Source organism: Pelophylax lessonae (genome assembly GCF_965119305.1).
Source record: "Pelophylax lessonae genome assembly, chromosome: 8".
Classification (NCBI taxonomy): Eukaryota; Metazoa; Chordata; class Amphibia; order Anura; family Ranidae; genus Pelophylax; species Pelophylax lessonae.
This window is the reverse complement of record NC_138775.1, coordinates 17,142,450-17,168,008: the sequence shown is the minus strand read 5'-3', so window position 1 is coordinate 17,168,008 and position 25,559 is coordinate 17,142,450. Positions and strand designations below refer to the sequence as shown.

Sequence of the window (25,559 nt, the reverse complement as noted above, 5' to 3'; positions counted from 1 at the left end):
GCTCTTACAGAGTGCAACTGCACTTTGCAAAGTGCACAGTCTATTTTGGCCTTTAGTAAATCCACCCAATAGTGAAAAAGAGAGGAGAAGGTGAGAAAGATACAGGGAGAGAGGAGAAGAAGAGTAGTATAAAAAGAGAGATGAGAAAGAAAGATACAGACAGAGAACAAGAGAGAGGAGAAGGAGAAAAAGAAACAGAGAGAGAGAAGAGGAAGATACAACATGAAAGAGAGAGAAGGTGAGAAGAAGATACAAGGAGAAAGGAGAAGAAGAATAGTATAAAAATAGAGAGGAGAAAGAAAGAATGATACAGAAAGAGAGGAGAAGGAGAGAAAAATACTGGGAGAGGAAGGAGAGGGCAAGAAAAACACTGGGACTACAATAAATGTACATTGGACGATTCCCTGCTATCGGTTAGGATTCGGATTTTGCTGTCATAGCTACTGGTGCTGTTCTCTAATTGTGGACTGTTTCTCCATCTGTGAAGGATATACACAGAGAGAGAGAGGAAAAGTAGATGGAAGAAGAGGAGAGAGAGAATGGGATAGAAATGAAAGAGAGGGAAAAGAGGGGTGGGAGGGAGAAGAACTAGAAAAGTGGAAGGGAGGAGTGCAATGAAAAGCACAGAGAAAGAGGAGAGGGAGAGAGTAAGACAAATAGAGAGAGAAACAGATAGAAAAAAGGTAGACAGGGGACAGAGAGAGATGGAAAGGAGATAGAGAGAGGTGGAGAGGGAAGGAGAGGAGATAGAAAGGGCAGAAAAGGAGATGGAAAAGGCGGGAGAGGGACAGAGAGAAGTGGAGAGGGCAGAAGAGGAGAGAGAAAGAAGGGGTTGAGAGGAAACAGAGAGAAGTGGGGCTGGGGGGCAGAAGAGAAGATAGAGAGAAGAAAAGAGGGCAGGAGAGAAGATAGAGAGAAGAGGAGAGGGCAGCATAGGAGATAGAGAGAGGAAGAGAGGACAGGAGAGGAGATAGAGAGAGGAGAGGGGATAGAGAGAGGTGGAGAAGGCAGTAAAGGAGACAGAGAAAGGTAGAGAGGGTAAGACAGGACATAGAGTGAAGAGGAGAGGGCAGGAGAGGAGACAGAGAGAAGCAGGAGAAGCGGGGGGTGACAAGAGACGAGACAGAGAGAGTTGGGGGGGGGGCAGGAATGGAGATAGAAAGAAGAGGAGAGGGCATAAGAAAAGAGAGAGAGAGGAGTGGAAAGGACAGAAGAGGAAATATAGAGAGGAAGAGAGGGCAGAAGAGGAGACAGAGAAAGGGAGAGAGGGCAGGAGAGGAGATAGAGAGAGAAGGAGAGGGCAGAAGATAGAGCACAATGAAGAGAGCAGGAAAGGAAACGGAGAGAAGAGGAGATGGCAGGAGAGGAGACAGAGAGAGGTGGAAAGGAGACTGAGAAAAGTGAAGAGGGCAGGAGAGGAGACAGAGAGAAGAGGAGAGGGCAGGAGAGGAGACAGAGAGGGCAGAAGGGGAGAGGGAATTGGAGAGGGCAGGAGAGGAGATAGAGAGAAGTGGAGAGGGCAGGAGAGGAGATAGAGGGAAGTGGTGAGGGCAGGAGAGGAGATAGAGGGAAGTGGAGAGGGCAGGAGGGGAGATAGAGGGAATTTGGAGAGGGCGGGAGTGGAGATAGAGGGAATTGGAGAGGGCGGGAGAGGAGATTGAGGGAATTGGAGAGGGCAGGAGAGGAGATAGAGGGAAGTGGAGAGGGCAGGAGAGGAGATAGAGGGAAGTGTAGAGGGCAGGAGAGGAGAAAGAGGGAATTGGAGAGGGCGAGAGTGGAGATAGAGGGAATTGGAGAGGGCAGGAGAGGAGATAAAGGGAAGTGGAGAGGGCAGGAGAGGAGATAGAGAGAAGTGGAGAGGGCAGGAGAGGAGACAGAGAGAAGTGGAGAGGGCAAGAAAGGAGACAGAGAGAAGTGGAGAGGGCAGGAAAGGAGACAGAGAGATGTAGAGAGGAGACAGAGAGAAGTGGAGAGAGCAGGAGAGGAGATAGAGGGAATTGGGGAGGGCAGGAGAGGAGATAGAGGGAAGTGGAGAAGGCAGGAGAGGAAATAGAGGGAAGTGGAGAGGGTAGGAGGGGAGATAGATGGAAGTGGAGAGGGCAGGAGAGGAGATAGAGGGAAGTGGAGAGGGCAGGAGAGGAGATAGAGGGAAGTGGAGAGGGCAGGAGAGGAGAAAGAGGGAATTGGAGAGGGCGGGAGAGGAGATAGAGGGAATTGGAGAGGGCAGGAGAGGAGATAGAGGGAATTGGAGAGGGCAGGAGAGGAGATAAAGGGAAGTGGAGAGGGCAGGAGAGGAGATAGAGGGAAGTGGTGAGGGCAGGAGAGGAGATAGAGGGAAGTGGAGAGGGCAGGAGGGGAGATAGAGGGAATTTGGAGAGGGCGGGAGTGGAGATAGAGGGAATTGGAGAGGGCGGGAGAGGAGATTGAGGGAATTGGAGAGGGCAGGAGAGGAGATAGAGGGAAGTGGAGAGGGCAGGAGAGGAGATAGAGGGAAGTGTAGAGGGCAGGAGAGGAGAAAGAGGGAATTGGAGAGGGCGAGAGTGGAGATAGAGGGAATTGGAGAGGGCAGGAGAGGAGATAAAGGGAAGTGGAGAGGGCAGGAGAGGAGATAGAGAGAAGTGGAGAGGGCAGGAGAGGAGACAGAGAGAAGTGGAGAGGGCAAGAAAGGAGACAGAGAGAAGTGGAGAGGGCAGGAAAGGAGACAGAGAGATGTAGAGAGGAGACAGAGAGAAGTGGAGAGAGCAGGAGAGGAGATAGAGGGAATTGGGGAGGGCAGGAGAGGAGATAGAGGGAAGTGGAGAAGGCAGGAGAGGAAATAGAGGGAAGTGGAGAGGGTAGGAGGGGAGATAGATGGAAGTGGAGAGGGCAGGAGAGGAGATAGAGGGAAGTGGAGAGGGCAGGAGAGGAGATAGAGGGAAGTGGAGAGGGCAGGAGAGGAGAAAGAGGGAATTGGAGAGGGCGGGAGAGGAGATAGAGGGAATTGGAGAGGGCAGGAGAGGAGATAGAGGGAATTGGAGAGGGCAGGAGAGGAGATAAAGGGAAGTGGAGAGGGCAGGAGAGGAGATAGAGGGAAGTGGAGAGGGCAGGAGAGGAGACAGAGAGAAGTGGAGAGGGCAGGAAAGGAGACAGAGAGAAGTGGAGAGGGCAGGAAAGGAGACAGAGAGAGGTAGAGAGGAGACCGAGAGAAGTGGAGAGAGCAGGAGAGGAGATAGAGGGAAGTGGAGAGGGCAGGAGAGGAGATAGAGGGAAGTGGAGAGGGCAGGAGAGGAAATAGAGGGAAGTGGAGAGGGCAGGAGAGGAAATAGAGGGAAGTGGAGAGGGCAGGAGGGGAGATAGATGGAAGTGGAGAGGGCAGGAGTGGAGATAGAGGGAAGTGGAGAGGGCAGGAGAGGAGATAGAGGGAAGTGGAGAGGGCAGGAGAGGAAATAGAGGGAAGTGGAGAGGGCAGGAGGGGAGATAGATGGAAGTGGAGAGGGCAGGAGTGGAGATAGAGGGAAGTGGAGAGGGCAGGAGAGGAAATAGAGGGAAGTGGAGAGGGCAGGAGTGGAGATAGATGGAAGTGGAGAGGGCAGGAGAGGAGACAGAGAGAAGTGGAGAGGGCAGGAGAGGAGATAGATGGAATTGGAGAGGGCAGTAGAGGAGATAGAGGGAATTGGAGAGGGCAGGAGAGGAGACAGAGGGAATTGAAGGGGGCGGGAGAGGCAATAGAGGGAATTGGGGAAGGCAGGAGAACACAATGAAACTCGGTAGGGAGGGGAGATGAGAAACCATCATGGCTTCCCACAAACAACGAATTCATAGCTACTATTTCCAATGTATGTTGTGTTTTGATGTAAACTTAGAGGGGCACCGACTAAGCCCAGGGCAGCTAAATGGCAGCACAAACATGATCACTAGCAATAGGGGTTAAATCAGCGTTTTGCTGAACACATTACTGCTGCTCATGTCCGGCTGAAAAATTAAGTCGCCAAACTCATTAAGAAAGATTTACAGCTGAACCACAGGTTTACTGAAGCTGGAGGGAACAGAAAGACAAAAAAAAAAAAGGAAAAAAAATCTCATTACTTGAAACGATTATAGTTTTAATGAAATAAAGCAAGTGGGCGGTGGCAGCGTCACGAGAAGGCCCCAGCCAGGGAATGCCTGACATGTTTGTTTCAGGGATTTCAGCTGGGGGGGGTAATGGTGGTCAGGTTCCTCCACGTGTATCCTACGGTCTATGGTTACTATGGTTTATTACACCTCATACAGCACAATGCCAGCTTCACCCCATACATATCACTTATACAGCCTCAGCTTCACCCCATACATATCACTTATACAGCCTCAGCTTCACCCCATACATATCACTTATACAGCCTCAGCTTCACCCCATACATATCACTTATACAGCCTCAGCTTCACCCCATACATATCACTTATACAGCCTCAGCTTCACCCATACATATCACTTATACAGCCTCAGCTTCACCCCATACATATCACTTATACAGCCTCAGCTTCACCCCATACATATCACTTATACAGCCTCAGCTTCACCCCATACATATCACTTATACAGCCTCAGCTTCACCCCATACATATCACTTATACAGCCTCAGCTTCACCCCATACATATCACTTATACAGCCTCAGCTTCACCCCATACATATCACTTATACAGCCCCAGCTTCACCCCATACATATCACTTATACAGCCCCAGCTTCACCCCATACATATCACTTATACAGCCCCAGCTTCACCTCATACATATCACTTATACAGCCTCAGCTTCACCCCATATATCACTTATACAGCCTCAGCTTCACCCCATACATATCACTTATACAGCCCCAGCTTCACCTCATACATATCACTTATACAGCCTCAGCTTCATCCCATACATATCACTTATACAGCCTCAGCTTCACCCCATACATATCACTTACACAGCTTCAGCTTCACCCCATACATATCACTTATACAGCTTCAGCTTCACCCCATACATATCACTTATACAGCCTCAGCTTCACCCCATACATATCACTTATACAGCCTCAGCTTCACCCCATATATCACTTATACAGCCTCAGCTTCACCCCATACATATCACTTATACAGCCTCAGCTTCATCCCATACATATCACTTATACAGCCTCAGCTTCATCCCATACATATCACTTATACAGCCTCAGCTTCACCCCATACATATCACTTATACAGCCTCAGCTTCACCCCATACATATCACTTATACAGCCCCGGCTTCATCTGCTGGAAAGCAGCAACGCAATGCGGTTGATTTAGTGAATGCAAAATGACTGTGCACTTTGCAAATGCAGCGTCTCCAGAGCTTAGTAAATGAGGTAAAGCTTCTCTTTACATAGAATACCCAATCACATACCCTCTATACATTCTATAGGGTGAGGGTATAACACACAGCCCCTCTATACATTCTATAGGGTGAGGGTATAACACACAGCCCCTCTATACATTCTATAGGGTGAGGGTATAACACACAGCCCATCTATACATCTATAGGATGAGGGTATAACACACAGCCCCTCTATACATTCTATAGGGTGAGGATATAACACACAGCCCATCTATACATTCTAAAGGGTGAGGATATAACACACAGCCCATCTATACATTCTATAGGGTGAGGATATAACACACAGTCCCTCTATACATTCTATAGGGTGAGGGTATAACACACAGCCCCTCTATACATTCTATAGGGTGAGGGTATAACACACAGCCCCTCTATACATTCTATAGGATGAGGGTATAACACACAGCCCCTCTATACATTCTATAGGATGAGGGTATAACACACAGCCCCTCTATACATTCTATAGGATGAGGGTATAACACACAGCACCTCTATACATCTATAGGATGAGGGTATAACACACAGCCCCTCTATACATTCTATAGGATGAGGGTATAACACACAGCCCCTCTATACATTCTATAGGATGAGGGTATAACACACAGCACCTCTATACATTCTATAGGATGAGGGTATAACACACAGACCCTTTATACATTCTATAGGGTGAGGGTATAACACACAGCCCCTTCTATACATTCTATAGGGTGAGGGTATAACACACAGCCCCTCTATACATTCTATAGGATGAGGGTATAACACACAGCCCCTCTATACATTCTATAGGATGAGGGTATAACACAAAGCCCTTCTATACATTCTATAGGATGAGGGTATAACACACAGCCCCTTTATACATTCTATAGGGTGAGGGTATAACACACAGCCCCTCTATACATTCTATAGGATGAGGATATAGAACACAGCCCCTCTATACATTTTATAGGGTGAGGGTATAACACACAGCCCCTCTATACATTCTATAGGGTGAGGGTATAACACACAGCCCTTCTATACATTCTATAGGATGAGGGTATAACACACAGCCCCTCTATACATTCTATAGGATGAGGATATAGAACACAGCCCCTCTATACATTATATAGGGTGAGGGTATAACACACAGCCCCTTCTATACATTCTATAGGGTGAGGGTATAACACACAGCCCCTCTATACATTCTATAGGATGAGGATATAGAACACAGCCCCTCTATACATTTTATAGGGTGAGGGTATAACACACAGCCCCTCTATACATTCTATAGGATGAGGGTATAACACACAGCACCTCTATACATCTATAGGATGAGGGTATAACACACAGCCCCTTCTATACATTCCATAGGGTGAGGGTATATTACAGGGGCTGTGTATACAACCTATAAGAATCCCATGTGAAAATTATATAAAATACCCAGCTGCTTCATTACAAATAGTATACATCAGTATAAAGAATAGATCCAACTGATATAGTTTTTCCATATACATGTTCCTCACAGCCAGATTATTAAAACATAACAAAAATGTATCCAATAACCCTACGCGTTTCGCCAATGTTTCTTTAATCCTTCAGGAGTGGATGTCACCAATGTAAGATCTGTAAACTAAAAAAACAAATTCACAAAATATTAAAGCACTCCCTAAAAATGAGGGGAGTACAATGTTACACATACCGGTGCCCTGAAAAGAACAGAACTTACAGACCAGCTTGAAAATAATCGAAAATAATATCTCCAAATGGTGACCCCTGCAAAGTGTGTGACCCAGGAGTTGTGGAGGGAAACCAAGGCAACCAATGGGAAACCAAGGAGCAGCAGCAGAGGATGCATGGATGGAATTTAACCAGTTAAAGACTGCAATATGCATATTTATACTGCGGCTTTCAAGTGGTATACTGTGATGATGTCTGCAGCTGCTGCATCATTCCGGTATTTTTTTTCTGTGGGCACCTGGCTTTTTTTGTAAAAGCAATTCTAGTGGCTAATTAGCCACTGGATTGCTTTTACAGGTGGTGGGAAGGATAAACCCCCCAGCCCCTCCCGCCAGTGCCTCTTCAGGTTCTCCGTCCCACCGGAAAACCCAGAACTGAAGCTAACCGTTCCCTCGGCTTGCCATAGAGCTTTATGAGGACCAGAAGGCACCCGAAAAGCTCTATGGTATAGGAAACCTGTGCTTTGTCACTTTGGGTTTCCCCGGATGTAAACAGCGCCATTTTTAAAATAGGAAAGTATCTGATCACGCTGGTGTGATCAGATGCTTTTAAGGGCAGAGGAGTAATCAGGGGTCTAATAGACTCCAGATCTCTACATAAAGAGTACCTGTCCCCAGGAAGAGAGAGCGACGGTCTGCTGTTGTAAACACAGCAGATCGTTGCTCTCTCTGGAATGAACACAGAGAGCCTGTGTTCCTCCTATTTAGCATCACATGTCTCTGTGTTGATTCCACAAGTCCCTCCCCCATAGTTAGAAAACACTTCCCTAGGCTCACACTTAACCCTTTGATCGCCCCTGGGTTAACCGCTTCCCTGCCAGTGTCATTATTACAGTGACAATGCATATTTTTAGCACTGATTACTGTAGTAATGTCACTGGTCCCCCCAAAAGTGACAAGAATGTCAGTTAGGGGTCCGATCTGTCGGCTGCAATGTTGCAGTTCTGCTAAAAATCGCCGCCATTACTAGTAAAAAATTAATAAAAATTACTAAAATCTTTCCCCTAGTTTGTAGACGCGATAACTTTTGGGCAAACCAATCAAACCACGCTTATTGAGATTTTTTTTTACCAAAAATATGTAGCAGAAATTGGCCTAAAAGGATGAAAAAATGTGATCTTTACATTTTTTTTTGGGAATGTTATATAGCAGAATTTGAAAAATATTGTTTTTTTTTCAGAATTGTCGCTCTTTTTTTGTTTATAGCGCGATAAATAAAAATCACACAGGTGATCAAATACCACCAAAAGAAAGTTCTATTTGTGGAACAAAAGGACATCAATTTTATTAGAGTACAGTGTCGCACGACCGCGCAATTGTCAGTTAAATTAACGCAGTGCCAAATCGCAAAAAATGGCCTGGTCATTAAGGGGGCAAATCCTTCCGGTCCAGAAGATGTTAAAAAAAAAAATATATATATATATATATATATATATATATTTTTCCTTATTGCTATAAAACATATCCAATAAAATTTTTTAAGAACAATCAAATTTCTTCATCAATTTAGGTCAATATGTATTCTGCTACAAGTTTTTGGTAAAATAAAATCCCATATATTGATTGGTTTATGTGAACGACTGTTATAGCATCTACAAACTATGATATATATCAGGGATATACAAACTGTGGCCCTCCAGCTGTAGCAAAACTACAAGTCCCATCATGCCTCTGCCTCTGGGTGTCATGCTTGTGGCTGTCAGAGTCTTCTATGCATCATGGGACTTGTAGTTCTGCAACATCTGGAGGGCCACAGTTTGCATATCCTTGGTATATATGGTATATATATGGTATATGGTATGGTATGTTACAGGAGGAAAAAGGAGGACAGTGATTTCTCTACATGCTGCCCCCACCACCCCTCCTATCCAGGTGTACAGGGGAGCCTCACAGGCCCCCTGGAGCATGGGGCCCGGTTGCAACTGCAACCCCTGTAGTTTTTCTTGGAGATACAACAGCTTTCAGCTTAGCAGATTAACTGCAGTTCACAAATAGGACACTAGATGTCGCTAATGCTCAGTGATATGCTATGCATTTCTATGATGTGTTGTAATATCCTGTACACTGTACTGAACTTGTTAGTTATCTCTTCCAGTCTGTTGTTCTTATTACAATGAGGTGACATCTTTGCTTTCTGTGTTATGTTCCAATAAAGAAGCCAGTTCCTGTTTACTCCACAATGTCTGATCTGAATGGACTCCGCTGCACCCAGTGATCGCACTCTGCAACAGTTTTGCCCCTGATCTAAATCATCTGATTCATAAATGTTTTGCCTTTCATTTCTATTTAAAACCAAATGGGTCATTTTACAAGGTGGTCGCTGTGCACACATTTCTCATCTATGGTCCATCAAGGTTGGACTTCCTTTGCCCTTTCATTTCCTCTTTCCTTTATTCCTTTTTCCTCTTCCGTAGGTGAAACACTTTTACAGTGGAGAACCCCCCCCTTTTTTTTTATTTAGGTGTATATATTCAGGAATAGAATATATTGAGGTTTGTTCCTCCCTTTTTCTGGGCATGGCATTTGGTGGTTCTTTTGCACACGTACAATTCTGCTTCACGACACATCTTTATGTTTTATAGGTCCGTTGTTTTGTTTCTTGAGATTGTGTATCTTTAAATTCCATCCATGCATCCTCTTGTTCTGCTCCTTGGTTTTCCTATTGGGTATAACACACAGCCCCCTCTATGCATTCTATACGATCGGAGGGTAACTGGGCTGCCGTTTGTACATTGATGAGATTGTAAGGGAAATCGATGGTGGTGAGACGTCACAGGCAGTAGCGTGGTCTGTACTGCAGATCTTCCTGCTCAGCCTGGTAACTGCAGCTTGGAGGCAGAGATTGGAACAGGAATTATTCTTGCTTTCTATAAATAGCAGCTGTGATGCTCAGGGAATGAGCAGAGGCTGGGGACTTCCATCTTGTCAATCACACCATTCCACTTTCAGGAGAGCGAGCACCATGGAGAGAAGTGTCAACAGTTATGTGACAATCGCTCCCCATCATCCCCTTGCCGGGTTTATATAGTGCTCATAATTATTGCTGGAGTAAAAGCCAGCAACAGGCCCAGCAGCCCCACACTGGTCTTTATCCATGGTGCTGACTTTGTGCATTGCCCCTTTAATGACACCTCCACCTAGAACTGACCAATTCTAACTTCCTGGGTCGCTCACCGTTCACAATAGTCATTCCCAATGTGGAGGGGTCAACAAAGTGTCTGTAATCAGAAAGCACCCACCCGCTGGACAGAAATCACTCTCAGCCACTAAGAAGGGCAGCAACAGGCTGTGAGTCTCCCCATCTAGAACAATGGTTCTCAAACCCAATAAATTATTCCAAAACCTTCCATGCCTCAACAGTAAAAAAAAGGTTATACTCTGTCAATAAAAATATTGGAATACAAAATATGTATTGCAATTCTGGAGGGTTCTGGATGGGGTCTGGTGTCACTGTGGGGGCGAGGTTCTGGAGGGGGTTAGAGGACTCTGCAGCAGACCTTGTGGGTGACTCAGTAGGGGATGAGGTTTCTGGAGTGAACTGGGGCAACTGCGGTAGACGTGGTCTATGGAGGGGGCTCATGGATGACCTCATAGTTATTTTTGATGTAAAAACCCAGCAACAGGCATAGCACTCCCTCACTGGACTTTAGCCATAGTGCTGAGTTTGTGCATTTCCCCTTTAAAGACACCTCCACCTAGAACTGGCCTATTCCAATCTCTTGGATCCCTCACCATTCATAATTCATTCATTCCCAACATTGAGGGTAAAACAAAGTGTCTGTAGTCAGAAAGCACCCACCTGCAGCACAGAAATCACTCTACTCAGCCACTAAGAAGGGCAGCAACAAGCTGGGGGTATCTCCATCGAAAAAGTGGTCTCCAAACTAAGACCCAGAGGCCAGATCCGGCCCTTTGCTAGTTTTTATCCTGCCCTTGGGACACTATTTCATTCACTCATATCAACAATGGAACAATGGGGCATAACTCCCTACCACCCACTAACCCCAATGAAGGGCACAGTTCTTCCCAATGACACCGATAGGGCACAATTGCTTCCAATGACACTGATAGGGCACAATTGCTTCCAATGACACTGATAGGGCACAATTCCTGGGACTGACACCGATATTGGGGCATAATTGCCCCTCACTGACACCAATGATGGGGCACAATTCCTCCCAATGACACCAATAATGGGGCACTATTCTTTCCAATGACACCAATGATAGGGTACAATTCCTCCCACTGACACCAAAGATGGGGCATTGTTTTTGCCCACTGACATCTGGACCTTTTCTACTCCCAATGGCCACAGTCTGGCCCCCAAAATGTCTAAAGGACAGTAACTGGCCCATTGTTTAGAAAGATTGTAAATCCTTGATCTAGAACAATGGTTCTCAAACTAATTGAGACAAGCACCCAGAAAATTCTTCCAAAACCTTCATTGCCCCAACAGTAAAAAAAAAAAAAAAATGTTTTACTCTGGCAATGAAAGTATTGGAATACAAAATATGTATTAAAATTCCCGAGGGCTCTGGATGGGGCTGGGTATCACTGATGGGGGATGGAGGTTCTAAAGGGGGTTAAAGGACTCTGCAGCAGACTTTGTGGCCCAGTAGGGGATAAGGTTTCTGGAGGGAACTGCGGCAACTATGGCGGACGGGATCTATGGAGGGGACTGAGGGTCTTTCCAAGAGACTGGGGGTTTGACAAGGGCAATGTGGAAGATTAGAGGGCACTGGGGGGGGGGGGGGGAGGGGTGCTGCGGGACACTGTTGGAGGGCACTATGGGGACTTGGGCTCTTTGTGGGACTGGGGGAATTGTGAGATCTTGAAGCCACTATGGGAGGATAGGGGCCCTTTGGGAGCTGGGAGGCACTGTGGGAGGCTGGGGGATCTACAGCTAGTTGGAGGCATGGGAGGAACGAGGCCTGGTGTTTTGCTAAAACATTAACATAGCCTACACAATTGCTTCACAAGCCATTTTGTAATATAATGTTATTTAAAATAACCTTTTGCATTTCAGTCTGCACCCTCCATTGTGTAAAATTAACCCCCCCCCCCCCATTCCATTGTATGTACAGAATACTCCTCCGGGACTTCCATCCAGAAAGCATACCCTCCCATCCAGGAATCATACCCTCCTATGCAGGAATTAGACCCTCCCATGCAGGAATTAGACCCTCCCATGCAGGAATTAGACCCTCCCATTCAGGAAACAGATATTCCTAATCAGAAATCAGACCCTCCCATCCAGGAATCAGACCCTCCTATCCAGGAATCAAACTCTCCTATTCAAGAATTTGACCCTTTTAGCCAGGAATCCGACCCTCCCATCCAGGAATCTGATCCTCCCATCCAGGAATTTGACCCTCCCATCCAGGAATCTGACCATCCTATTCAGGAATCTGACCCTTCCATCCAGGAATTTGACCATCCCATTCAGGAATCAGACCCATCCAGGAATCCAACCCACCCCATCCAGAAGTCCAACCCTCCCATCCAGGAAAGAGACTCTTCTATCCAGGAATAAAACCCTCTCATTTTGGAATTCAACCCTTCCATTCAGGAATCAGACCCTTCTATCCAGAAGTCTGACCCTCCCATCCAGGAATCAGACCCTTCCCTCCAGGAGTCCGACGCTCCCATCCGGGAAACCCGACCCTCCCATCCAGGAATACGACCCTCCCATTCAGGAATCCAACCTTTCCATTCAGGAATCAGACCCTTCCATCCAAGAATCCATTCCTTCCATCCAGGAATCCGACCCTACTATTATGGAATCAGACCCTTCCATCCAGGAATCCAACCCTCCTGTAACGGAACCGCGATTCACAATGTGCTTGTGTGCTTCCATCAGAATACCGCTTCCTACAGCCTTGAACATAGATATCAGATATTATAGCCGCCCCCATACAAAACTAGCTGAGAATAGCTTGTATAAGATCTGGAACATTTATTGAACAAACTCACACCGAATATATATCCCACCAGGACAGGTGCCTGATTGCCTAGAGTACCAGAGTCTGTGTGTCTTGGGGAGATGTGGACTTGAATCCAAAGTAACATTACTCCAAGGGTCCCCCAAGTATCCCCCTCACAAAGAGCAGTGTTCCCTCACAAGCCAGGGCCCATAGTCAATAGGCAAGAGACTAGCCTGCAGTCCACTCCAAAAGCCCCTGTCCTGAGTGAGTTTGTCACACCTCCCATCCAGGAATCAGACCCTTCCATCAAGGTATCAGACCCTTCCATCCAGGAATCCAACCCTCCCATCCAGGAATTAGACCCTTCCATCCAGGAATCTAATCCTCCCGTTCAGGAATACAACCCTTACATTCAGGAATCAGACCCTTCCATCTAGGAATCATACCCTCTTATCCAGAAATCGGACCCTCATTCAGGAATACGACCCTTCCATCCAGGAATCAGACCCTCCTATCCAGAAGTCTGACCTTTTTATCCAGAAGTCCGACCCACCCATCCAGGAATCAAACCCTCCAGAATTCCAACCCTCCTATCTAGAATTTCGACCCTCCCATCCAGGAATCAGAACCTTCCCTCCAGGAATCAGACCCACCCATTCAGAAATCCGACCCTTCCATCAAGGAATAGGACCCTCCTATCCAGAAGTCCAACCCTCCCATCCAGGAATCAGACCCTCACATTCAGAAATCCGACCCTTTCATCCAGGAATCTGACCCTTCTATTTAAGAGTCAGACACTCCCATCCAGGAATCAGACCCTTTTGTTCAGAAATCGGACCCTCCCATTCAGGAATCAGACCCTCCTATCCAGGAATCGGATCCTCCCATCCAGGAAACAGACCCTCCCATCCAGGAAAGAGACCCTACTATCCAGAAGTCCGACCCTCCTATCCAGGAATGAGACCCTTCCCTCCAGGAATCTGACCCTCACATTCAGAAATCTGACCCTTTCATCCAGGAATCAGACCCTTCTATTTAGGAATCAGACACTCCCATCCAGGAATCCGACCCTTCCATCGAGAACTCTGACCCTCACATTCAGGAATCTGATCCTCCTATCTAGGAAACAGATCCTCCTATCCAGGAAACCAACCCTCCCATCCAGGAATCTGACCCTCCCATTCAGGAAACAAACATTCCACCCAGGAATCAGACTCTCCCATCCAGGAATCAGACCCTTTCCTCCAGGGACCAGACCCTCCTATCCAGGAATCAGACCAACCCCTCCAGGAACCAGACCCTCCAGAAATTGGACCCTTTTATCCAATAATCAGACCCTCCAATTCGGAAATCAGACCCTCCCATTCTGGAATCAGACCCTCCGATTCAGAAATCAGACCCTCCCATCCAAGAAACCTGACTTTCCCATTCAGGAATTCAACCCTTCCCTCTAGGAACTTGACCCTCCCATCCAGGAATCCGACCCTCCCATCCAGGAATCAGACACTTCCATAAAGGAATTGGACTCTTTTCACAAATAATCAGACCTTCCCATTTGGGAATCAGACCCTCCGACAAAGGAATCAGACTCTCCCGTGCAAGAATCGGACCCTCTTATCCAATAATCAGGCCCTCCTAATCAGGAATCAGACCCTGCTACAAAGTATGTTAAATTCCTTCGCAAAGTACAAAAATTACCTGAAGGGGATGTTTTTTTTTTTCTCAACAAAAGTGGAGTTGCACTTTAAACAAAATCTAATGAGGAATTCTTTAACAGATTACTACAAATATGAATCAATCAACACAAAGGCCAAACAGAGTATTATATAAGAGATGTAAGAAGAGGAGGCAGCCCAGGCTGCTGCATGAGGTGTAGAGAAGAAAAGGGCCACAACACGACAACTTTTACTGTGTAATATCACATCTTCATAATATTGTGCATTATTATCTGTACTGTAATATACAGCTACCTAGCTGGCCTTAGATCAGTGTGCTCACCTACCTGTTCTATCAGCCAAACCGCTCTATTCTGCTCTTCATGTAATAAATTACCACCGCTATTGAAAGTTATTTCAAGAAAAAGAGCCCAGTATATGGAATCCTAGGAAAAGGGGCCCTGTGCATGGAACATTGGGAAAAGGGACCTTCTGCAGGGAACCAAAGGAAAAAGGACCTTGCCCATGGAACATTGAGTAAAAGGACCTTGCCCATGGAATACCAGGAAAGAGGATCTTATTGCTGAAACATCAGGAAAAGGGGCCTTGTGCATGGAACACCCAGAAATAGGTCTTGTATGTGGAACACCAAGAAAAGGGCCTTGTATGTGGAACACCCAGAAAAGGGCCTTGTATGTGGAACACCAAGAAAAGGGCCTTGTATGTGGAACACCAAAAAAGTGGGCCTTGTGCATGGACACACCATGAAAGGGTCTTGTGCGTGGAAGATCAGGAAAAGGGGCCTTAAACATTGAATGTCAGGAAAAGGGGCGTAGTGCACTGGACATCAGGAAAAGAGGCTGTGTGCATGGAATACCAAGAAATAGGCCTTGCCCATTGAACACCAAAAAGGGGGGCCTTGTGCATGGAACACAAAAAATGGGGGCCTTGTGCATGGAACACCAAAAATGGGGGTGTTGTGCATGGAACACCATGAAACAGGTCTTGAGCGTGGAACATCAGGGAAAGGAACCTTAAACATTGAATGTCAGGAAAAGGGGCCTAGTGCATGGTACACCAAGAAAAGGGCCTTGAGCATGAAACATCAGGAAAAGTTGCCTTGTGTGTGGAGCATAAGGAAAAGGGGCCATGTATATGGAACATCAGGAAAGGCGGCCATGTGTATGAAACATAAGGAAAAGGGGCCTAGTGCATGAAACATAAGGAAAAGGGGCCATGTGCATGAAACATAAGGAAAAGGGGCCATGTGTATGGAATATAAGGAAAAGGGTCCTTGTGCATGAAACATATGGAAAAGGGGCCATGTGTATGGAACATAAGGAAAAGGGGGCATGTGCATGAAACATAAGGAAAAGGGGCCATGTGTATGGAACATAAGGAAAATGGGCCTTGTGCATGAAACATAAGGAAAAGGGGCCTTGTGCATGGAATATAAGAAAAAGGGTCCTTGTGCATGAAACATAAGGAAAAGGGGCCTTGTGCATGGAATATAAGGAAAAGGGTCCTTGTGCATGAAACATAAGGAAAAGGGGCCTTGTGCATGGAATATAAGGAAAAGGGTCCTTGTTCATGAAACATAAGGAAAAGGGGCCATGTGTATGGAACATAAGGAAAAGGGGCCTTTTGCATGAAACATAAGGAAAAGGGGCCATGTGCATGAAACATAAGGAAAAGGGGCCATGTGTATGGAACATAAGGAAAAGGGGCCATGTGTATGGAACAGAAGGAAAAGGGGCCATGTGTATGGAACCTAAGGAAAAGGGGCCTTGTGCATGGAACATAAGGAAAAGGGGCCATGTGTATGAAACATAAGGGAAGGGGGCCTTGTGCATGGAATATAAGGAAAAGGGGCCTTGTGCATGAAACATAAGGAAAAGGGGCCTTGTGCATGGAATATAAGAAAAAGGGTCCTTGTGCATGAAACATAAGGAAAAGGGGCCTTGTGCATGGAATATAAGAAAAAGGGGCCATGTGTATGGAACATAAGGAAAAGGGGCCTTGTGCATGGAAAAAAAGGGAAAAGGGGCCTTGTGTATGGAATGTCAGGAATAGAACCATGTGCATGGAATGTTAGGAAAAGGGGCCTAGTGTATGGAACATAAGGAAAAGGGGCCTTGTGTATGGAATGCAAGGAATAGAACCATGTGTATGGAACGATAGAAAAAGGAGCCATGTGCAAGGAACATCGCTATGACCTCCCATTAGGACAGTGTGACCCATAACCAAGGTGAGGCATTACTGCCTTAGTGACAGAATGGTGCCACTGAACTGATTGCTGCCACGTGGTGCCCGTGTCCCCGGGGGAGTCTTTCCCACATGTCATCTCTAACCACCCCTAGATGATCATTTCCAGCTTCTGAATTCTTCTATAAAGCAGCTTGCATAGGAAAGCTACAAATTGCACCCACCTACTACAGCTGACTACAAGGACTATAAGGAATCATAATAATGGTTGGAGGCCCTGAAAATCCAGCTGTAGGAGCCACCCAGGAGAACGTCCTGCATGCCCACAGAGCTTGCACTCGGCCAAGGCCAACTAGGAAAAGTCACCAGGCCTCCTTCTTTTACATAATACAGCAATAAACTACAGAAAATAATAGAAATAACCAACATGTGCAACAATACGTCTCAGCTTCTATATGGACTTGAATAATACACGGCACCTGATACACCGCACATTACACCCCCACCATACGTGATCAATAGAGACACAAACCCCCCCTGACATGAAAAACACCCCCTTTACTTTTCATGGAATATTCCGAATGCACGGAGAAGGAAATAAAAATAAGAAATAGAACAAACAAAAACATATTTACTAATCCTAATAAATATTTTCTATTACAAAACAAACAGAAAAGAAGGAGAATAAATAGAAGGCGGCGGCAGCTCTCCTGTAAATTTCACTTTCTTCTCATTAACCCAATTCCATTCCCTTTCCTCCCGCTCCAATTAAAGTGCTGACCTAAAACGCTGCAACTGTTATCTTTACAGCTGTGCAGATACCACAAATCATCCTGATCGGAATATTTAGGAATATTGGGAATTTCCGAGCCAAGATAAGGCCTCTGAGAGTCCGCCATCGATGTAGAAGCTCGGAATCAATTAGGATCATTCCAGATAATCGTTCCGGCATCGTAAACCCTTTTCCCTGACACCAATCTCTCACGTCTTATCCTACATTTACTAATGAAACTCTTCCATTCCTTCCCTCATCTACACAACCAGAAGAACAATTCAACGTGAAGTCATAATTACACAAGTCCATCGGGTTCATAGAAATAGAAAACCCCCATATACAGAACCCTACATGCTCAGCTGATCCAGAGGAAGGAAAAAAACCCATAGGATATTATCTTATTTTTGCACATAGAAAAAAAAAAGGTATAATGTATCTTTTTTTTGCTCATGCAAAAATAGATATAATGTATCTTATTTTTGCACATGAAAAAAAAAAACATTATATATATAACATGCAAAAAAAAAAACAAAAAAAAAACAAAAAAACAGACATAATGCATCCTATTTTTGTACAAGAAAAAAATATATATAATGTATCTTATTTTTGTGCATGGAAAAAAGAATATATACTGTATCTCATTTTTGCACATGCAAAGAAAAAAAAAATAAAAAAAAAAAATAGACATAATGCATCCTATTTTTGTACAAGAAAAAAAAAAAAAGATATAGTGTATCTTATTTTTGCGCATGGAAAAAAAAAAAGATATATTGTATCATATTTTTGCACATGAGAAAAAAATATAATGTATCCTATATTTTCACATGCAAAAAAAAAAAAAAAAAAAAAAAGATATAATGTATCTTATTTTTGCACATGCAAAAAAATAAAAAAAAACATAGATATAATGTCTCTTTTTGTTTGCACATGGAAAAAAAAGATAAAATGTAATGTATCTTATTTTTGCATATGGAAAAAAAAAGATATATCTTGTTTTTGTACAAGAAAAAAAAAAAGATATTTGGTTTGATATTTTTGCGCATGGAAAAATAAAAAGATATAATGTATCCTATTTTTGCCTATGCAAAAAAAAAAAAAAAATTCATAGATATACTGTATCTTATTTTTGCACATGAAAAGAAAAAGATATAATGTATCTTAATTTTGCACATGCAAAAAAAAAAAAAAAAAAAACCATAGATATAATGTATCTTATTTTTGCACATGCAAAAAAATAAAAAAAAACATAGATATAATGTCTATTTTTGTTTGCACATGGAAAAAAAAGATAAAATGTAATGTATCTTATTTTTGCACATGGAAAAAAAAAGATATATCTTGTTTTTGTACAAGAAAAAAAAAAAGATATTTGGTTTGATATTTTTGCGCATGAAAAATAAAAAGATATAATGTATCCTATTTTTGCCTATGCAAAAAAAAAAAAAAAAATTCATAGATATACTGTATCTTATTTTTGCACATGAAAAGAAAAAGATATAATGTATCTTAATTTTGCACATGCAAAAAAAAAAAGATATAGTGTATCTTATTTTTGCGCATGGAAAAAAAAAAGATATATTGTATCATATTTTTGCACATGGGAAAAAAAATATAATGTATCCTATATTTTCACATGCAAAAAAAAAAAAAAAAAAGATATAATGTATCTTATTTTTGCACATGCAAAAAAATAAAAAAAAACATAGATATAATGTCTCTTTTTGTTTGCACATGGAAAATAAAGATAAAATGTAATGTATCTTATTTTTGCACATGGAAAAAAAAAGATATATCTTGTTTTTGTACAAGAAAAAAAAAAAGATATTTGGTTTGATATTTTTGCGCATGGAAAAATAAAAAGATATAATGTATCCTATTTTTGCCTATGCAAAAAAAAAAAAAATTCATAGATATACTGTATCTTATTTTTGCACATGAAAAGAAAAAGATATAATGTATCTTAATTTTGCACATGCAAAAAAAAAAAAAAAAAAAAAAAAAAACATAGATATACTGTATCTTATTTTTGCACATGGAAAAAAAAAGATATAATGTACCTTGTTTTTGTACAAGAAAAAAAAAGATACAATGTATCATATTTTTGCACATGGAAAAAAAGATATAATGTATCTTATTTTTGCACAGGCAAAAAAACCCCATAGATAGAATGTATCTTATTTTTGCACAGGAAAAAAAAAAAAACATAGTTATAATGTATTTTATTTTGCACATAGAAAACACATAGATATAATACATCTTATTTTTGCACATGCAAAATAAATAAATAAATAAATAAATAAAATACATATACTGTATCCTATTTTTGCACATGGAAAAAAACATAGATATAATGTATTTTATTTGTGCACATGCAAAAAAAAAAAAAAAAAGACTTAGATGTAATGTATCTTATTTTTGCACATAGAAAAAAACATAGATATAATGTATCCAATTTTTGCACATATACAGTTTGTACAGAAAATCATTTTTACATGGTAAATGATTATTTTTTTATCCATGTGACACCAGCAATGGGAAGTTCTAGAATGAGGGGGGCTAGTTGGTTTTGTATTGCACATATCTTGAATTTTTAATGCCATGCGATCACATGGTGAAATATTCATGTTTGTGTATAAAAAGAAGGAAGTGAATGGCCTTGAAGTGTGAAATTCAGGCAGATGTCACCAATATCCTGCACAGCTCACTCCGCAGCGATCAATAATGGAAGGGGGGCCGGGATGGACAGCAGTCTCTGTAGATTTTTTATTTTTTATTGTTTTTTGGAAGGGGTCTGGACTGTCGCCCATTTTTCTGGCGATGGGATACTGGAGTCAGACGTGTCACCCTACAGATGTGTGCGGGGTCACCTGTGTCTTACATCATGTTGAGCTCACTACTCATTCCACTTTGCCGCAGAGACACTGGAAGAGGAGGGGAGGGGGGGGGTCACCGGTCCCCATACTGGGAATGTCCAGCAGCGGACGCCCTTTTAACCCATAGGGGGCATTGCTGGGTGTTTTGCCAACTGCCTGGGACTACCATGGGACTCCGGCACATTACAGAAGGACTCTCAATCACAATACTGTATACATTATGACATCCAAGCAGACTGATCACAGGAGCTTGTGATCCAACAGCAAACAAGTGATGCAACATAAGTGTACTGAAGAGCAGGAAATCACACAACCTAAGAAGAAGGGGTACCAGGGGGTTCCCTGAATTATGTGACAGATGGCTATTAGATGGTAAATGAAAGGAAGCCAGAAGTGTTCATCTATCATAATTACTAAAAAATACAGAACCCCCCATGATAGCTGTACTGATAATAATAATAATAATAATAATAATAACAATAATAATAATTTTATATAAAGAAGAGCTGAGCTGATTTCAGGGGAAGCTGCTTCTTGTGCTGACCTTGTGCTACATACAATGGGAACGACCTTCTCTGCTAATGAGGGACATGACAAATATCATACAATCCTCTGCAGGAGGACCTGTCTACACACACTACACAACACAGATTGGGCAACCCTCTTCAGAAGGACTTACCTACAACATATATCATAGAATCCCCTGCAGGAGGACCTACCTACAATATATATCATAGAATCCCCTGCAGGAGGACCGACATACAAGATATATCATAGAATCCCCTGCAGGAGGACCGACATACAAGATATATCATATAATGCCCTGCAGGAGGACCTACCTACAATATATATCATAGAATCCCCTGCAGGAGGACCTACCTACAACATATATCATAGAATCCCCTGCAGGAGGACCGACATACAATATATATTGTATAATGCCCTGCAGGAGGACCTACCTACAACATATATCATAGAATCCCCTGCAGGAGGACCTACCTACAACATATATCATAGAATCCCCTGCAGGAGGACCGACATACAAGATATATCATAGAATCCCCTGCAGGAGGACCTACCTACAACATATATCATATAATGCCCTGCAGGAGGACCTACCTACAACATACATCATACAATCCCATGCAGGAGATCTACATACAATATATATCATATAATGCCCTGCAGGAGGACCTGTCTACACACACTACATAACACATTTCGTGCAGCCCTCTTCAGGAGGACCTACCTACAACATATATCATACAATCTCCTGCAGAACCAACATACAATATATATGGTATAATGCCCTGCAGGGGGGATCTACATACAATATATATCATATAATGCCATGCAGGAGAACCTGTCTACACACACTACATAACACATTTCGTGCAACCCTCTACAACATATATCATACAATCCCCTGCAGGATGACCTACCTACAACATATGTTATACAATCTCCTGCAGGAGGACCGACATACAATATATATTGTATAATGCCCTGCAGGGGGACCTGTCTACACACTACATAACACATTTCGTGCAGCCCTCTTCAGGAGGACCTACTTACAACATATATCATGCAATCCCTTGCAGGGGATCTACTTACAACATATCGTATAATGCCCTGAAGGAGGATCTACATACAATATATATGGTGTAATGCCTTGCAGGGGATCTACATACAATATATATGGTGTAATGCCCTGCAGGGGATCTACATACAATATATATGGTATAATGCCTTGCAGGAGGACCTACCTACAATATATATCATATAACACCCTGCAGGGGGGATCTACATACAATATATATGGTATAATGCCCTGCAGGAGGACCTACCTACAATATATATCATATAACACCCTGCAGGGGGGATCTACATACAATATATATTATATAATGCCTTGCAGGAGGACCTACCTACAATATATATCATATAACACCCTGCAGGGGGGATCTACATACAATATATATGGTATAATGCCCTGCAGGAGGACCTACCTACAATATATATCATATAACACCCTGCAGGGGGGATCTACATACAATATATATTATATAATGCCTTGCAGGAGGACCTACCTACAATATATATCATATAACACCCTGCAGGGGGGATCTACATACAATATATATTATATAATGCCCTGTAGGGGATCTAAATACAATATATATCATACAATCCCTTGCGAGAGGACCTACCTACACAAGCTACACTACACATATGGTGCAATCCTCTGCAGGGGGACCTACATAAAACATTTATCATACAAACCTCTGCAGGAGGACCTACCTACAACATACAGTATATCGTACAATCCCCTGCAGGAGGACCTACCTACAACATACAGTATATCGTACAATCCCCTGCAGGAGGACCTACCTACAACATACAGTATATTGTACAATCCCCTACAGGAGGACCTACCTACAACATACAGTATATTGTACAATCCCCTGCAGGAGGACCTACCTACAACATACAGAATATTGTACAATCCCCTGCAGGAGGACCTACCTACAACATACAGTATATCGTACAATCCCCTGCAGGAGGACCTACCTACAACATACAGTATATTGTACAATCCCCTACAGGAGGACCTACCTACAACATACAGTATATTGTACAATCCCCTACAGGAGGACCTACCTACAACATACAGTATATTGTACAATCCCCTGCAGGAGGACCTACCTACAACATACAGTATATTGTACAATCCCCTGCAGGAGGACCTACCTACAACATACAGTATATCGTACAATCCCCTGCAGGAGGACCTACCTACACACACAAGTCAGAGGTTGCAGCAGCTGGAATCAGACTTTCCAGCTGTGAACGGAATCTCTAATAGACTTAGAAAGGCGTCAATCTGCGCTATACAGGACAAACAATCTTCCCACCAAGTCCCATGCGATGTGGATCGGCGATGCCCCATTTCTGCACAATGTCACCTTGGGCTGCAGCTTCAATCCCGACTATGGAAATGGCAATTTGCCGCAGAGAAGCACTGCAGGAAAAAACCCTGAAATCTGACATTGTGTCACCTGCTTGTCAGGGAATGATCTAAGCCCTAAAATATCATTATATTCTATATATACAGATACAGTGTATGCATCACAGGTACAATGTATACATCTATACAACACAGATACAGTGTATGCATCATGGATATATTGTATACATCTATATAACACAGATACAATGTATGCATCACAGGTACAATGTATACATCTATACAACACAGATACAATGTATAGATCACTGGTACAATGTATACATCATGGATATAATGTATACACCTATACAACACAGATACAATGTATACATCATGGATATAATGTATACATCTATACAACACAGATGCAATGTATACATCATGGATATAATATATACATCTATACAACACAGATGCAATGTATACATAATGGATATAATGTATACATCTATACAACACAGATGCAATGTATACATCATGGATATAATATATACATCTATACAACACAGATGCAATGTATACATAATGGATATAATGTATACATCTATACAACACAGATACAATGTATGCATCATGGATAGAATGTGTGCAACACAGAGACAATGTATACATCATGGGTACAATGTATACATCTATACTACACACATACAATGTATGCATTACGGATACAATGTATACATCTATGCAACACAGATACAATGTATGCATCATGGATAGAATGTATACATCTATACAACACAAATACAATGTATACATTTATACAACACAGATATAATGTATACATATATCACATCTACAGCCTGTACATCTATAGAACACAGTAACAATGTACAGAACACAGATACAATGTATACACGTATACAGCTCAGATACAATGTATACACGTATACAGCTCAGATACAATGTATACACGTATACAGCTCAGATACAATGTATACACGTATGCAGCTCAGATACAATGTATCCAATATATATGTCCTATTGGAAGTGGCCTGTATGACCTGTAGGATGGGAAGATGTCATTTCTCTGATGATGATGTCACATCTGAGCAGAAAAAGACCCAATTTATAAATGCCCCCCCCCCCCCCCCAGCCCCTGGCACCCCTATCTCTTCACATTGTAATAATCCTGGGATTAGCCAGGAATCATTGATGGGAAGTCCTGCTAATGACCTTCCCTGTATATGAAGGAAGATTCCAGGCTCACCTTCTCCTGGATCCACTATGACTTACATGGGATCTGTCCTGAATGCGGCACAATGCAGGCTGACCATCAATCACAGCCTTCAGTCTTCATCAGCCAAAGGTCCTCCAGCTGGACTCCCTGAATCCATCCTTTCCATCAATACAGCATACAATCCAGGGGTGAGGGGGGGGGCTAGGAGCACCTGGAGGGGCCCAGGGCCCTATGACTGCCTATAGGGGGGTGAGTCACCTAGAGCAGAAGACTGTGCCTGGCAGAGGATGGAAGAAGGAGAGAAGGAGAGAAGAAGGGAGGTGTGTGCAGGATCCACCTCTCCTCTATGCATGCTACAAATGGAGATACTTACTCAGATCTCATCACAAATCCAGAATGACTTCAATGACACAGGAGCAGAGGCATCGCTCTCCAGCATCTGGAGCACATTGATCAAGCTGGATACATTACAGGAGCCTCTCTGCAGACTGTACCATCTTACCAAGCAGGTAGGGGGAGAGAGGCACAGCATCCCAGTGGTGCAGTGATCACAGGGGATGCACAGGAGGATGTTTACTGGCTACACAGGGAGGAGGGAGCATGATGGCAAGGAATGAAGAAGCATTGTTCTGTCATTTGTGCCTATAACACTGCCCTGGGGACACATTCAGGACTGGCAGCATGCAATGCACACACAATCAGGACTGGCAGCATGCAATGCACACACAATCAGGACTGGCAGCAAGCAATGCACACACAATCAGGACTGGTAGTATGCAATGCACACACAATCAGGACTGGCAGCATGCAATGCACACACAATCAGGACTGGCAGTATGCAATGCACACACAATC

General features: G+C 43.3%; 1 protein-coding gene across 11 annotated transcripts in view; it reads right to left on the bottom strand.

The window, feature by feature from the left end:
* The window catches only part of LOC309561739 (plasma membrane calcium-transporting ATPase 2), a 335,901-nt gene extending 310,620 nt beyond the window's left edge, over positions 1-25,281 (bottom strand). For 3 of the 11 annotated variants that reach the window (XM_082265743.1, XM_082265740.1, XM_082265741.1), the window contains exon 1: positions 25,078-25,277. The gene's annotated coding sequence lies outside the window, so the exon portion shown is untranslated. Of the gene's footprint in view, positions 1-24,734; positions 24,967-25,077 lie in introns of those variants that run through there. The other 8 variants (XM_082265748.1, XM_082265750.1, XM_082265742.1 and 5 more) reach the window with 7 other exon arrangements.
* Positions 25,282-25,559: the final 278 nt, after the last annotated feature.